The following is a 17,026-nucleotide window of genomic DNA, read 5'->3' as shown; positions in this document are numbered from 1 at the left end:
CACCCCAATGGTAGAGTGACTATGCTCATAAGACCCTCCACTGTCCGTATTCTCCCCGTAACGTTCTCATAGAGTGCCATGCATGATACCCGAGACAATCTCATTTGGGACTCCCATGTCATGTAGTGTGTGTTCCAATCTGGCTCTCGAGACACTATCAAAGCCTTTGTGGAAATCCACAAAGCTACAATAAATCCTCCTCCCATGTTCTCTAGCCTCTGCCTTCCTCAATGATTTCTCTAATAGATCAAGTGTAGAGAATTCCCTCCTAAATCCAATCTGCCCCAAAGCTCATACACCCTCTTGCTCTACCCATCTGCTTAACTCATGCTCAAATATAGCTTGGCCAATGAGTGGCCTTGAGTAGTGGTACAATCGTAGATGTACTCCAAGTCTAAGGAAACCCCTCACACATTGCCCCACTGAATATGATCTCTAGCAAGTATGAAATGCTTTGCCACTATACCATTATGATCTTGTGCCCTCCCCATGTGCAATCCTTCAATGGCTCGCCTCGCCATCTGTGCTGTGAAGAAAGTAGAAGTGGGAGGACAAGGCTCTAGCAGGTTTGGGAATGGTAACTCCTCTGCTACTCCTTTGCTAGTGTGTATAGAGAGGATGCATATTGTGTCCCTATCTCTGTAAATGTAATGAGTGGAGAGGGTGAGTGCTCTCTAAAGAGTGGCCACTGGCCAAGCGTCCCTAGAGTCTTGGCTCAAGAGCATCTGATAAATATCTATCGCAAGCTAAGCTAAGAAAGCTCTCTTCTTCCGCCACATGAGGCATCGGAAGAGTATACATGGCTGTCAATGTGTGATGTCTCCCAAGGCCACCTCTCTCTGTAGCATGGCTCTCCTCTCTCGACACTCATCATCATACAAACTATTCTGAGGCATTCTCCCAGAGTGTGATCTCCAAGTAAGCTGAGAGTGGGAAAAAGCTGTGGCTACTGCTGTGTGTATCATCTTTGTCAATATCTAAGTGAGTTCTGACAAGGGTCTACGAGGGTTCTCCCCTGCTAGAAGACTATATTGTTGTATACACTCCATCTGTCTCTCTACAAAAGTGGTATCTCGGATGGCGATTTGCTGCTTGATGAAAGCCACCATTACTGTGAACAAACGCTAAAATGTGAACAAATAAGTGAATTAGTAGAGCCAACTAGTGGCCTATCTACCAAAGCCTGATCTCCTCAGTGGGCTGCCCCTTTAAGTACCATCACATGAACTCTCATGGGCCACTACAACATGGTTGAAGAATTTTGTAGGGGCTGCTTTATGCATGGCTTAGATGCGGCAATGATAAATATGTTAGTGACATGACTAGTGAGAGATATGAGGGCATCAAGTTCTACTAATCTCTATTTAGCTCTATCTAAGAGAGTCCCATGTGCTAAAAACTAACATGTCATGGGGTCTTATTGAGTGATACTGTTCTGGAAGAAATCTGTCACGTGCCTCTAAGTGGGTCCTCTACTAGGGTGTGTAGAATTCCGTAATAAAACATGCTTGCACCTACAAAGCTCCAACAAGAATAGCCCAAGGCATCTCTGTGAACGTAATCAATCACCGTGCACAGAGGTCTGAATCCTTCTCTGAAGAGATTGAAATCGTCTCCGCATCTCATAATATATTGGGGACGATATATGTAATTCTCCTGTGTCTCTTGATCTAAGCCACATAGCTGCCATATCTGCCGCTCTCGGGGTACCAAAGTGTATCTACCTGTCTCTGTGTGCAGCTGATAGGAGGAGGTTTGAAGAGGTCCAGTGACTCATTGAAACCTGTGCAACAGTTGTTAGTCCATATCTTGGTCATAAACTAAATCCATCCTCAGTAATGTGAAGAAAATTCTTTTTGTAAATCGAATTTATTCGACTCCCAACTTCCAAGTAGTCATCGTCCACGTCCTCTTTGTGTTAATCTATGTGAGATCTTGTTTGATAGACTTGTGGATCTCCGAATGTGTGAACGTGAATGATGGTGCATTCAAGGAATACTGAAAGGCTTGCAGCCTATCTATGGTAGAGCCGTCCAACTGATACCAAGCTAACATCTATGCATACCAACATTCATGGTCTCCCTCCACGGCCAGATGACTAGAGGCGCAATCTAGCATAATGATGACTTGGAAGCTCCCACAAGCCATGTATGTAAGACATTGATCTAGTAAGTGCCTGAACTGCAATTGGTGTAGCTCCCAACTCCTCTTGGGCAACCCTATGTAACACTCCGGCCTTAGATCGGATCATCCTAGAGATCATAATGAATACATCATCTTCATATGCACCAAATGTCCAACGTAGAAAATACAAAAGACTAAACTAATAAAATGTGAATAAATACCTGATCCTTTAGAGCCAGTTAGGCCACTATTTGCCAAAGCATAATTTCCTTCTTTGGCTGCCCTTTTTAAGTGTCATCGCATGAATTCTCTCCTGGGTGATTGTGGCATGGAGTCAATCTCCTCCTTTGAAAAGAACCCCGTAAGAGCTGCTCTATGCCTCTCTGCAATGGCATGTATGCCACAATGATGAGTATGTAAAGAACCTTATGAGAGTTGCCCTATGCCTCTCAGTAATTACGCGAATCAGCGTACCCGCGAAACGCGTTTCAACAATCCTGAATTGCGAAACAAGTGAAACCGTGCAAGTGAAACGCCGAAAAAAAAATTCTCCTTAGAGAATCTGGCCATTAAAAAGTTATTTATTTATTGTGTATGTGCTATTTCAAGGTTGACATAGCATGTGTCTCTACTTAGCTACTATTCTTGGTGCTTTTCTTCCTCGCTCGCTCTCTTTCGTGCACACATCACATGCATTCATGTGTACACTTTTCAAATAGAGAGTAATTGTTGATGAACTTAATGGGTCTTGTATCTCTCATCTCTCATCTCTCCTCTTCTTCTTCTTCTTCTTCTTCTTCTTCTTCTGCTCTAGCTTATGCCAGCTAGAGCCATAGATAGAGCTACATTACATATGTCATTGCACATGTACTATGAGATACGGGACTGTTTCCACTTCTTATTCAAAGAGGGTTTTGGTCCTTTCTCTGGGGTCATGAGTTATGAGGATCAGAGATGTCTTGGGCTATATCTACTTGAATTACACAGATATAGAGACACTTTATTGGGAAGAGCTAGAGAGAGACAGTCCCAGAGACAGATTACAAATCTCTTTTCACTAGGTTCGGGACAGCCAAAGGAGCAGCCATCACTGCAGAGCTCGGCCCACACTCGACCACTACCGGCACTCTCGTCGATCGAGCACTGGAGCTACGGAGATCAAGACGGACACGATTGAGGAGAGGGGCTACACAGCATCGACGGAGACTACAACAGAGAATTCGAGCCATACTCTCTCTACATCCAGAGTGCAGATGAGGATGGATTCTAGTAGCAACATCTTTGTTCGTGTTCTTTTGTTCTTTTGTACCGAGACATGGTATCAGATTCAATATTTTGTAACAGATTGGTCTCATAGGTCATTTTGGCCTTTTGAAGACGTTAACATAACACTTCATTTCATTTCTCTCTCTCTCTCTCTCTCTCTCTCTCTCTCTCTCTCTCTCTCTCTCTCTCTCTAATATTGTGCCCATCTTCAAGGCTGGTGACCCTACAAAGCCTGGGAACTACCGCACTATTATGGTTGGACACACATTCGCACGGTTGTATGCATCTATTCTGGAGCAGCACTTGAGTAATTGGACAGAGGGCGAGGGTGTACGAGCATAGGGTCAGGCCCGCTTCAGGAGGGGTTTCTCGACTCTTGATCATATTCTGACACACGGCCATCATTGAGGAGGGCAGAGCACATGGGAGACGGATCTATTGTAGCTTTATGGATTTTCGCAAATCATTTGACATGGTACCAAGAGCTCGATTGATGCGCAGACTAAAGGAGATGGGGGTGCCCATAGAGGTGATTTGGGGGATTATGCCTTTGTATAGATCAGTGATGGGACATGTACGCACTTTGGAAGGGGTATTTGATTTAGTTCACTCTACTATTGGAGTGAAACAGGGCTGCCCATTGTCTCCTACTCTATTTGGTATGTATGTTGATGAGGTGTCTGATTACATTGACAAAGAGGGTGACAGGGGTGCCCAGCTGGCGGGGATGTGGATCCCATTTTTGCTATATGCTGATGATATTGTGCTGATATCTGACTCACCAGAAGGTATGCAACGACATTTGGATGCACTACACAGTTTTGCAAAGGATAGTGGATTGTGTGTAAACCTAGGTAAAACCAAGGTTATGGTGTTTAACGCCACACCCCAATGGGTCAGGAGATCAGTACCTACTTTCAAATATGGTCAGGAGACTGTGGAGTATACAGATGCATACACTTACCTGGGGGTAGTCTTTACTGGGCCGAGATTTTCTTTGAGAAGAGCAGCAGAGACTAGACTAACTAGAGCTAGTGCGGCTCTGGGAGGAATGGAGAGGATGTGTTTGCAAGTTCAGTTCCAAGAACCTAGGACAAAGTTATGGCTCTTTGATACTTTGGTTGCCTCTACTATGTTATATGGGGTGCAGGTTTGGGGACCTTCTGTAGGCCAGGATGGTTGGAGGCGTATGGAGAAGCCCCTGGTATCTATGATCTCTCGGTTGATTAGAGCCAAGGCTTCCATACCGCATGATATCATTCGAGCGGAATTAGCTGCTCCCCCCCTATGGAGATTGAGGCGCTTACCAGATCAGTCTCCTTTGTACACAGTCTGTGGGATACTACCAGAGACAGATATGCCAGGGTGGCTCTAGAGTCCTTCAGACAATTAGCTCTTAATGGGGATACATCATGTTGGTATGCACAAATGGCACCATGGTTTCAGACACATGGTTTCACCATGGACAAGTTGCCTCCTTTTCAATACTCTCTATAGGCACCCTTGAGGTCTCTGACATGGGTAGAGATTAATAGACTCATTCGCCAGGAGCTGGACACGAGGAGGACATGGATAGAGCCAATACAGGAGTTGGGCACAAAGATGGCTTTCTATAGAGAGCATCTTCTTCACCTCACGGGGGATGGGTTTGTGATTCGACCTAGCTATATGGACACGCATCTTTCTCATGGTTTACGTTGTACCATTGGCCAGATACGCACATCCTCACATCTGCTCGAGATTGAGACTGGTAGATTCAGAGGGACACCAGCAAATAGCAGCATATGCCGCTTATGCCATCTAGAGCCAGAGACAGAGGTACATTACATATGTCATTGCACAGTGTACTATGAGATACGAGGCCGTTTTCATTGTCTATTCAAAGAAGGTTTTAGGCCTCTATCTAAGGTCATAAGGTATGAGGATCAGAGATGTCTTGGGCTATATCTACTTGAGTTACACAGGCATAGAGAAACTTTACTAATTAGAGCTAACGAGAGACAACCCCAGAGACAGATCACAGATTTCTTTACACTAGATATTGTACATCCAGAAGAACAGACAGAGGAGCAGCCAACAGTGGAGAGGTCTGCCCACACTATTGGCATTCTCATAGACCGAGCATTGGAGCTAGGGAGATCTAGACGACCCCGATAGAGAAGAGGAGCTCCACAGTTTTGAAGGAGGCTACAGCAAAGGATTCGAGCCATACTTTTTCATCGTCCAGAGTGCAGATGAAGATGGATCTCTATGAAGATGGATCTCTATTTCCCTCCCATATTGTCTACACATTGTATTGCTTAGTTCACGCATTTCACGCCTTTCACCTTTCACACCTATCAGCTTAGTTTAGGATTCCGCAATTTAATTTATTTTGTTAACTAGACTTTGTATCAGATACACCGCATTGTAACTTTCTGGTCTCATAGGTCACTTTGGCCTTTTGAAGACGTTAATATAACATTTCATTTCATCTCTCTCTCTCTCTCTCTCTCTCTCTCTCTCTCTCTCTCTCTCTCTCTCTCTCTCTCTCTCTCTCGTCACAGTGACAAGAGATTCAGAGAGCTATGTTGAATTGTAACTGACATTCATGTACGATTATATCATATATCTTTATTAAGATTGATCATATACAAAATTGGTGTTTCGGTCAAACGTTTCAGTGAGGCCTTAGTTTAGGGCGAAACATTTCGGGACGAAACGTTTTGCGGCTACGTTGGCGTGGATGTGGTATGTCGGTGACTCTATTTGTGGGAGGTACATGGGTGTCAAGATCTATTAATCATTGTAACTCTGTCTAGGGGAGTCCCATGAGCTGAATACTGACGTGTCTTAGGGTTTTGGTGAGAGCTACTACTGTGGAAGACTCTTTCACATGCCTCTGAATGGGTGTGAGGGTGTGTAGAGCAAGCATGTTTGTGCTTGTAAAGCTCCAACAAGAATAGCCCAAGGCATCTCTAGTCAATGTGTAAACCATTACCTTGGACAAACACCGGTGTCCCTCTTTGAAGAGACAATGAAAGTGTCCCTGCATGTCATAATCTATTGGGCACTGATATAAGTAACGCTCCTTTGTCTTCAACTCTTGAGTCACATAGCTGGGGAGGAGGTCCGAAGCTTTCATGACTCATCAAAGCTCACTTGACAATGTGAATCCATGTAGCTTGGCCATAGAATAAATCCATCCTCAAAATGAAATGAAAATGCGTTTGGTAAAAAGCCATTTTCTTCCCCACCTCTTGAGGATTCTTCATCCATGTCCTCTTATCAGAGAGAAATGAAATGACATGTTATATTAACGTCTTCAAAAGGCCAAAATGACCTATGAGACCAAACTGTTACAAAATTGTGAATCTGATACCATGTCTGGGTACAAAAGACTAGAACAAAAATACTACTACTACTACTAGAATCCATCCTCATCTGCACTTTGGATGTCGAGAGAGTATGGCTCGAATTCTCTGCTGTAGTCTCCGTCGATGCTATGTAGCCCCTCTCCTCAATCGTGGCTGTATGGATCTCCATAGCTCCAGTGCTCGGTCGATGAGAGTGCCGGTAGTGGTCGAGTGTGTGTGTGTGTGTGTGTGTGTGTGTGTGTGTGTGTGTGTGTGTGTGTGTGTGTGTGTGTGTGTGTGTGTGTGTGTGTGTGTGTGTGTGTGTGTGTGTGAGAGAGAGAGAGAGAGAGAGAGAGAGAGAGAGAGATGAAAATGATATATCAACGTCTTTAAAAAGGCCAAAATGACCTATGAGACCAATCTTTAACAAATTGGTGAATTTGATACCATGTCTGGCTACAAAAAAAAAAAAGGAGATAACGAAAATGAATCTAAAAGTGCTACTAGCTGGAACTGTGTGGGGTATGTGTGACCACTGATACAATGGGTTCCCAATACAAGAGGAATCCATCCTAGTTTGTGCTTTGGATGTCGAGATAGTATGGCTCGAATCCTTTGTTGTAGTCTCCGTCGATGTTGTGAAGCTCCTCTCCTGAATCGTGGGCATCTCAATCTCCCTAGCTCCAATGCTCGGTCAATGAGAGTATTGTGCGTGTGCGAATGAGCTGAGCTTTGCAGTGGTGGTTGCTCTTCTATCTGTCCAATGTCTGATGTGAAGAAATCCATAATCTATCTTGGGATTATCTCTCTCCAAATCTTCTTAGTAAACTATGTGTCAGTGTAACTCTAAGTAGATACAGTCCAAGACATCTTTGGTTGTGATAGTTCATGACTCTTGAGAAGGGTCCGAAGCCCTCTTTGAATATACAATGCAAGCAACCCCGTATCTCGTAATACACTCTGCAGTGTGCACTGACAAATATAATGTGTCTCTAGCTCTGGGTCTGTATGGCTTAGGCGGCATATCTTGCTAGTTGTTGGTATCCTTTTGAATCTATCGGTCTCAATCTCAAGCTGGTGTGGAGATGCCCGTAATAGACCAATGGCACACTGTAACCCGTGAAATAGATGTGTATCCATATAGCTAGGTCGAATCACAAGCCCATCCCTTGTGAGTTGGAGAAATTCTCTCTATAGAAAGCCATCTTCGCGCCCAACTCATATGTCGGCTCTATCCATGTTCTCCTAGTGTCTCAGATCCCCGTGAATGAGTCTAGTAATCTCCACCCGTGTAAGAGACAACGATGGTGCATCAAGGGAGTACTGGAAGGGAGGCCAGCTGTCCATGTTGAACCCATGTATCTAGAACCATGACGACATCTGTGCATACCAACAGTTGTGCATTAAGGAGACTGATCTAGTAAGCACCTCTATCTCCAAAGGGGGGGCTGCTATGTCACAAACTGTTGACGTGTCAAGTCACTAGAGAACAAAGCCAGCCTTCAGAATACGGTCGAGGGGCATAAACCCTAAGAAGAACAAGCAACATCATCAGAAGAAGTCCTACCAACTTATGGAACCCCGTATGATGGGGCCCAAGTGACTTAAAGGCATATAAATAAAGCAGGACCCACACACACAGAGCGTTGCATGGAGCTGATGACGCAGCAGCAACTGTACGGATCTCCGCAATTTGCGTTGACATAATGACGGGGCAGATTGTACGGATTTTCGTGTTTTGTGCTAACTGCTAACGTGGCAATTGTACAGATTTCCATAAATCACGCTAGCAACTTTTGGGCATTGCTTTTGGACCAGATGCTTTTGAGTTTGAAGGCTTTTCATGTAAACTGCCTTTGGGCCTATGGCCTTTAAATATGAGGCCATGGGCTCATTCTCTGGCATGCTTCCTGGAGAAGGTGTAGAGCGTGGAGTATCGTCTTGTATTGTGTTGATACAATTCAAAGAAATACCGAAAGGGGTGCCAAGGTTTGGGGCCAATACTCTCTGGGGTGGAATTTCGTCACTCCGTGTCGCGTGTCGTCCCTCTCTTTCAGTTCAGTTGTTATTGAAGTGCTAAAAAGCTATTCAGTCTCTTCTTTTCTATTGGCACATGGTGTTCGTCTTGTGACACGCTAACTTTGCTCTAATGATCTCGCGTGGCACGGAGGCCTTAGCTATAATCAGCCGAGAGATCATAGATACTAAGGGCCTCTCCACCCATCTTGACCCACAGAGGGTCCCCAAACCTAAACCCCATATAGCATAGTTGAAGCTACCGAGGTATCAAAGAGCCAGAGCTTTGGTCGGGGTTCCTGGAACTCTGAACGTATGAACACATCCTTTCGAATCCTTCCAAGGCTGCATATGCTCTGGTCAGTCCTACTCTCTTCAAAGAAAACCTTGGTCGAGTGAAGACTACCCCAAGACAAGTGTATGCATCTGTGTACTCCACAGTCTCCTGACCATAAGTGAACGTAGGTGTTGATCTCCTGATCCATTGTGGTATGGTGTTAAACACCATAACCTTGGTAAAACCAAGGTTTACAGACAATCCACTATCCTTCGCAAAGCTATGTAATGCATCCAAGTGTTACTGCATACCCGAGCATATAACAACAATGGTATCTCTGTCCCTGCTAGCTGGGCACCTCTGTCACCCTTTGTCAATGTAATCAGAAACCTCATCTATATACACTCCCCAATGCCTACACGTAGCAGATACTGGCTATGTTCATGTGCACTCAGAGGGTATGCAACTAAACTAAAGTGTGTGGACATGCATGTCTTGTGTACAGGCTCACAAGGGTGCCAGACACTTCCTAGGTTGTCCTAAACCCTAGAAATAGGAGTTTGCTTGTCCACATGCACATAGGGCTAGATGTGCACACAACACCCATGTGCCCTACCCTCCTCAATGATGGCTCTGAGTGTCAGTATATGGTCATGAGTGAAGAAGTCTCTCCTGAAACCAGCTTGTCCTACTTGTTGTAGGCCCTCACTCTTTGCCCATGTGCTCAACTATTGCGCAAGGATAGATGCATACAACCATGTCAATGGTGTGTCCACGTGTTAGTGACTAGAATATTATTGAATCAAGGACATCTACCAAATGCATCTACAACAAAATTTATACGATAAGGTTGATACTATATATTAAGTTAAACAAATTTAACAAAAGCACCCCACCGGATGTGTCTATTTTAGGTGAGGGGTTGTGTCAAAAGGTGTTATATACGTTGTCGACCAGCTTTAGCATGAAAATGAATAATCCATGAGATAATAGTTTCACATACTAATGAACGACATCGAGTAATTTTTTTCATTAGTACTTATATTCATTTGGTTTCAATGTATGACTCTCAAAAGCATTCAAATTATCGTCTTGCATTAAATCAAATACTATTTCTGACACACTACCATCAATAACAACTAAAAAAAATGGTATGAACGAGGAAGACAAGTGAAAGACAAGTGCATGTGTTTTAAGTTTATCAAAAGCCTTTTGTTAAAAAGTAGTGTACTTCTAATGGTGAACATAAAATGCAAGCCATTAACGAGAAATCCTTGTTTTACGATAAAAACTAGCAAAACCTAAGAAAGATTGAGCCTCATAAACATTTCAAGAAGTATACCAATCTTTAATAGTTGAAAAAAATTATGATCAACCTTTATGCCATCAATAGAGACTAGTTGACCAAGATAATCAATCCTATATTGGAAGAAAAGAAATGTTGTCAAGGTTAGCATACAAATGATAAGTCACGCAATCTATTAAATACAAGATACAATTGCTTTTTACGTCGTTAGGATTGTTCCTGCGACGACAAAGTGGGGGGTGTGTATGTGACTAAGCCTTTCTACAGCCTAAACATGGTAGATTTGTTATTTAAATCTCTTCTAGAGTATCATGTCTTGAGTTCATGACTCCTCGAAAAGATGTTTGTTTTCCTATGACGCAAAAAAAAAATATTCTCATGTGTGTGTGTGTGAGAGAGAGAGGATTTACACAAAAAAAGAAGTGTGTGTGTGTGTGTGTGTGTGTGTGTGTGTGTGTGTGTGTGTGTGTGTGTGTGAGTGAGAGAGAGAGAGAGAGAGAGAGAGAGCATGCGCACATGTCTCTCCATTTGACTAAGAAGAGAAAAATGGAATAGCCCTTCTATCATGTAAGCATGGTAGATTAGTTAAGTCAGTTCTCTCTATATATAGTATCAGGTCTTGAATCAAGACTTAACGAATATATCTATGAGATCTCTTTGAGGAGGTTGGGTATTGGAGCCGCTTAATTGGCAGTTTTGTGGTAGACGTCTTTAGAATACCATCAATGAGTAATCTGCTAGAGATGTGTTGGGACAAGATTGGTTTGCCAATTAACTGTTGCTCCCAAGAAGAGGTCAGAAATAATAAAATGTGGCCAATGCAATGTGTGCTTCTATAGGAAAAGAAGCAATTCAAACAAGAAAACCATAAAATTGAGAGGCACCAAAGGATAATTTAGAAAATAAAGTTGAGAGGTTTTTCAAAATGAACCAAATGACTTGGTTAAACTAAATGATATACTCACATTTGGAAGATTCAATTGCTTTCAAAGAGAAGTGGAAAATTCATAATTCAGATTATTACTAATGAAATAGGAAGCTTGAGTTGATGCAACTTTACACTAGTTGGCAATAGCAAGTTAAAATTACAGATAAGAATAACAGCTTCAATGGTAAATGGAGCATGATGGCCAAATCTTTAAGTTTATGGCTTAGTGTTTAACAATTAAGCTCCAGTTGTCTACAATGAAGAAGAAGAGTAACAGGAAGAAAAAAAGAGAATCTAGGGAAGAAATATTCTCTTTTTCGAAGAAACTTGAGGTGACAGATTTAAAGGTTGTGATTTCTTCGTCAAAAGAGTGCTTCAAGATTAATAAGAGGATTAGAGGGGAGCTCTACCTTGATAAAGAGAAGTGAAAGGTGATGGGAATGGGATCATGCTAGCTATGGTGGATGAAAGAGAAACATCGTGCACACAAGTGAGTGTTTGTTGGCTAGATTATCACTCAAGCCAATTAGGTTCCAAGATCAATTAACTTGGAATCGTAAGCGCAATCTTAAGAATTTTATAAGCCATCACAAGCTCACCATCAAAAAGGGAGATGTAATGCAAACTAGAGTGTTCATTCATGAAATGAAATGAGCTTTAAGTAGCTCTACAGTCTTACACCACTGCATGTGGGATAATTCCACTTTTCTCTCCTTGACTCACACTTTACAATCCTCCCCTTGAGGTTTGGACTAGGAAGAAACTGTCATCTCTGGCACACTCCAATCCGAGAGCAAAAGAACATCTCCAATCCAGGAAACAAACTATCTCTAATTCAAGAGACACTCAACACCTCTCCTCAAACAGATATATAAAATTGAGACGAAGCTAGTCCAAGCAAATACAACTAAAGGGAAAAGGCAAAACAAAAACTAGAGAACATCGGCATAGACTAGAAGGTATTGTTGCCTTCTTCTTCATCTTCATCTTTGTCTTCTTCTCCCAAATAGACTTTTGGCCTTGGATTTCTATTGGTGCTTCTTTTATCCTTTTTGAAACACTTGGAAGGAAGGTGACCTTTCTTCCCACAAATGTTGTAAGTCTTCAATGCTAGACAATCCTTTGCTATGTGCCCTTCTTTGCCACACTTGAAACAAGTTTTGTTATTAGAACCATCTGCAAAAGCTCCTCCCCTTGAAGTAACATTCCTTTCTTGCCTCTTCTTCTCGAACATTAAAGAGTTATTAAATTTTGGAAAGCTGTTGTTGGATCGTTCTCCTCAATGATGGTCATTATCTGGTCAAAGTAAGATGGTAAGGCTATTAGAAGAACTGCAATTTTGTCCTTCTCTGGTACTGCACTGTTTACATAAGGTAGTTTTGTGGTCATGCTTTTGAGGCGATTGACCAAGCTTGCAATATCTTCGTTATGTTCCATTTTTAACTTGTATAGATCCTTCTTTAAGCTTACTTTGCTCTTCTTTTTTGTAGCTCCACAGTTTTTTTCTAGTGCTTCCCATGTGCAACTGATGAGGTTTCACAATCATCAGTGAAGTGTACATAATTGTCATGTAGTGCAGTGATTATGATTCCTAATGTTTGTTCATCCTTAGCTTGAATTTGTGCACTTATAGCTCATGTTTGTATGTATGCTCCATCAACGAATGACGGATCAGTGGTGGTTGGCTTGACAATTCTCCATAGCCCCCTTTTCATTAAGTAACATTTCAACTTGGTTTGCCAAGTGTGAAAATCCTCCCCGTTAAATTTCCTAAGCCCTTTCTCTTCCATTGTGTTAATAGAGGGGTCTTAGCTTAGGAGACTCTCCTAGCTAGTGTCTACCTCTTCACACAAGTACAAATATCTCTTAAGAGATGATTTTTTTTTTTTTAATTAAGTTATTGTGCTTGGTTGCAAGATTTTGAAGTTTTAATGAGAGAGAGAGAGAGAGAGAGAGAGAGAGAGATTTTTTCCTTGTCAAAGTGAAGCACCTCTTCACAACTTTTAATCTCTGCTTGGTTTTTCCTTGAACCCTTGATGTGGAGCTATGGGAAGCCTTGATTTTCTTCGTATGAAGCTTGACGAGTGGGAGCATGCCCTTAGAGGGCTTGGAGCTTAGAAGATCAAGGGCAGGGCCAATGGTCGTGGGAAGGAGGGCCCAATAGGCTCCAGGCAAGCGTGGTCAGGGTGGACAGCCCGGGTAGGTGTTTGGGCATGTGAGGGCAGCACGAGCATGCGTGGGTAGAGGTTGATTTCCAAGCAAAAAAAATCACTTGTGTTGCGTTGTTGAGGACCTGACTAGGAAGATTAGGTTTTCCTTCACAAAAAAGGTTGGCATCTTATTGTGGTTCAAGGCAGTGCCATGGGAACTAGCTCGAGTGACCTGACTAGGCTATTCGGTGCAATTCACCGCCATATTGAGGTTCGTTCGCATTGCTTTGTCAAAATTTGGGTGGCTTGAGCCCACGACTCCACACACATTATTTCTAGTGTGTCGAGCTAGACAAGGGGACCCAATGGGCTCCACGTGAGGGGAACTCCAAAACAAAGATATTTGTCCTCGGCTTGTAGGGCTTCACCCACAAAAACACACATACACACCTATTTTAAGCAAGGGTTTAGGGCATGGGGATGAGGGAGCTCCCGAGCTCGATTTGCAGAGCTAAAGAGCTTGTCGAAAAGCTTGTGTTGAGAGTCGAGATGATGTAAGTAATGCACAGAAAGGATGGAAGTCGATGAAATTAATTAAGGGGAAAAATTAGCAAAAATCAACACAAAATGGAAATTTAAAATGCAACCATTGATGCAAAAGTGTCTATTAGCAACTCCTAATGATGACTAATCCTCTTTCATCAGCTTAATGAACATGGGTAGTGGCACATCCTTTCAAGGGTGCATATCCATCGTTGATTAGCTTCAAAAGAGTGATTAGGATGTGATTAAACAAAAGAAAATCATGCAATGCAAAGGAATGCTAATCATACCAAGTGCTAGTCACACTAACACACAAATGCATGGCAATAAACCTAGTTAGCATACCAACAAGCTCTGATACCACTTGATGGGGATGGGATCGTGCTAGCTATGGTGGATGAAAGAGAAACATTGTGCACACAACTGAGTGTGTGTTGGCTAGATTATCACTCAAGAGAATTAGGTTCCAAGATCAATTAACATGGACTCATAAACATGATCTTGAGTATTTGCACAAGCTCACTATAAACAAGGGAGATGTAATGCAAAATAGACTTGTGTTTATTCATTCATGAAATGAGCTTTAAGTAGCTCTACAATCTTGCATCACTACATGTGGGATAATTCCACTCTTCTCTACTTGACTCACACTTTAGGACAAAGCTCACACTTTACAGAAGCAGCGAGAAGGAAAATGATTTTACAAGGTAGTTAACCTTTATCTTTGGCAGGGTAGAAATAAGCGAATCAATGTTCTCTTGATCTTTTGCATAAAGAGTTTCAAAGTGTTAAAATAAATGGTCAAGGACGTTATCAAAATTAGAAGAAGCATTATTAATTGCAAATAAAAGTGAAATCCAATCATGAATCCAGACATCTAAAGGATCAAATCCATTAGTGACACCATCATTAATTTCTTTGCATAACCTTTTATGGAAATTTTGGTTTATGATGTAAGAAACCAAAACTTGGGTAGTGTATGAAGGGGGAGTGAGGTTGTATAAGGAGAAAGTAGTTTTCAATAGGATAATCCAAGAAATTTATTATCACCACACGGACTTATTAGTAAGTTAATGAAAAAATAAGGGATAGGTTAGAGGGATGATGTCATCCATACCATAGGATGAAGAATACAAAAGTGTAAGTTCTTGTCATTTATTATCCTTTACGAATTAAAGGATTTGTATTGAAAGAATCTCTAAGAGGAAGTCAGATATGTAGCATCCCATGCTTCCACACTAAACAACTTTCATCATTTGAAGAGGTTGTAAGTTCTCTCTTCCCCTTTTTTGTGAATAAACCATCATAACTTACTGTCAAAGGAGTATCAAACAACTCAACAGAGGCTTCAGAGAAACTTTCATACATTGTTTAACCCTCCATAAAGCTCAAATATATTCTCATACCAAATACCTTGTGTCTGTAATGAGATTATCCAAAACAGCCACCAATGCAAACACTAAGGGTCTAATGCAATATCAACACTCTACAAATTATGTTTCTTGTAGAGAATATACCAAAAATTAGATACCCTATGGTGCAATCAATGCTAATGCAATAGTGTCTTGTTCTTAGCTATTGAAAAAATAGATTAAGTTTTATTATTTTTTGAGTAAAATGCCGAGAACAATAATAAACCCCAATCAATAACTTATTAGGTTCATTCAAACACGAGGCAAATAATTGAAAAGTTCTTCAGGACAAAATGAGAGTGAGACTTTCCCCTCTCAAAAGTGTAGCCCAACACTTATGTGTCTTATTCAAAGAAGACTTAAGGTGGATACAAATCATGAGTTGTCTTTGAGTCAGAAAGAAACAAAACCAATCCTATGGAGGTCCAAAACCTAGTGAGGCACATAGCAAAAAACAAAAGCATAGCTTCAGTATAGATCAAAGCGAGGCATTAGCAATACTTAAGAGTGAAAATAGTAGTTATTTGGATAAATCATATGAGAAACTGCTATTGGGTTTTAAAGCAATACAATCAAAAGAAAAGAAATTTAAAGGGAAAAGGTAAACAAGGGTGTAACCATTGCAATGCAATAGAGGTAACCATGTAGGCCTTAAGTAATAATCGCATATCATGGTAAAGTAGCCAAGCAGTGTCTACTCATAATAAGAGGAACCCCAACCAACTAGAATAAAACCAGCAAAGTTGTAAGAGCACAACCAAAACTATGAGAGAATCAAAAAAATTGACCAAAATATTTGATATAGAAACTTAGTGATGGTAAGCCAAGAATCTCAACATCCAAATTGGAGGAACATATTTTGTAAGCCAAAATACCAAGACTTCAAACCCATTTTTATTGAGGGCAAATGATTCCATGCATGGACGAACAATTGTTAGGTAGTGATAAGGTCTAAGGTAATAAAAACCTAGCTAGATAAAGAGCAATGAATCCTTATTCAAAGAATGAAGATCATACCTCCCAATTCTCAATAAGAACTCTTAACATATCCATCACGTAGGAAACAAGATGGGAGGTTGAACACATTATTTCCATTATATGTATGAAGTCCAGAAGTCAAATACTACCAAGTTACCAAATGCAAGAAAGGATATTGTAGCAAAGTAGGGGTCGGAATCACTTAAAGAAATATCTAGAAGGATCTTGATCCTATATCCATATTTTGGGTGGTGGATAGTACCCAAACACAACACAACATGTTATAAACACGGTTCCAAAGTAGAACATGCAAAACATGAGAGGGAATCCATATCTAGTCAAGTATTACAGCCGACAAGACCAACAGCCTTGAAGTATCATCTGAGAGATCTTAAACCATGCTTGGTTGGAAACAACTAGCATAAATCAATAAGAGTCAGCAACAAATGTAGGTGAAAGAATTCACCTTTCAAAAAAATTAAGAAAACTAAATGAGTAGGCTGCCAATGTCGTTCATTTAAGTCATGTTTAGCATAAGGAATTGCCAAGTTAAAACTTCCACCACATCCCAAACTAGAGAACTACCAATGGGAGGAATAGCCAAGAAATGAAGAGCCATATAACCTAGGAGATAAGACTTTTACAATCATCTCTGCAAGGCCAAGTCAGATATGGAAAAAGGTTGTTATAA

The sequence above is a fragment of the Adiantum capillus-veneris genome, chromosome 15 (genome assembly GCF_014529385.1).
Source record: "Adiantum capillus-veneris isolate H3 chromosome 15, ASM1452938v2, whole genome shotgun sequence".
Lineage (NCBI taxonomy): Eukaryota > Viridiplantae > Streptophyta > Polypodiopsida > Polypodiales > Pteridaceae > Adiantum > Adiantum capillus-veneris.
Note: the sequence above shows the minus strand (reverse complement) of the source record.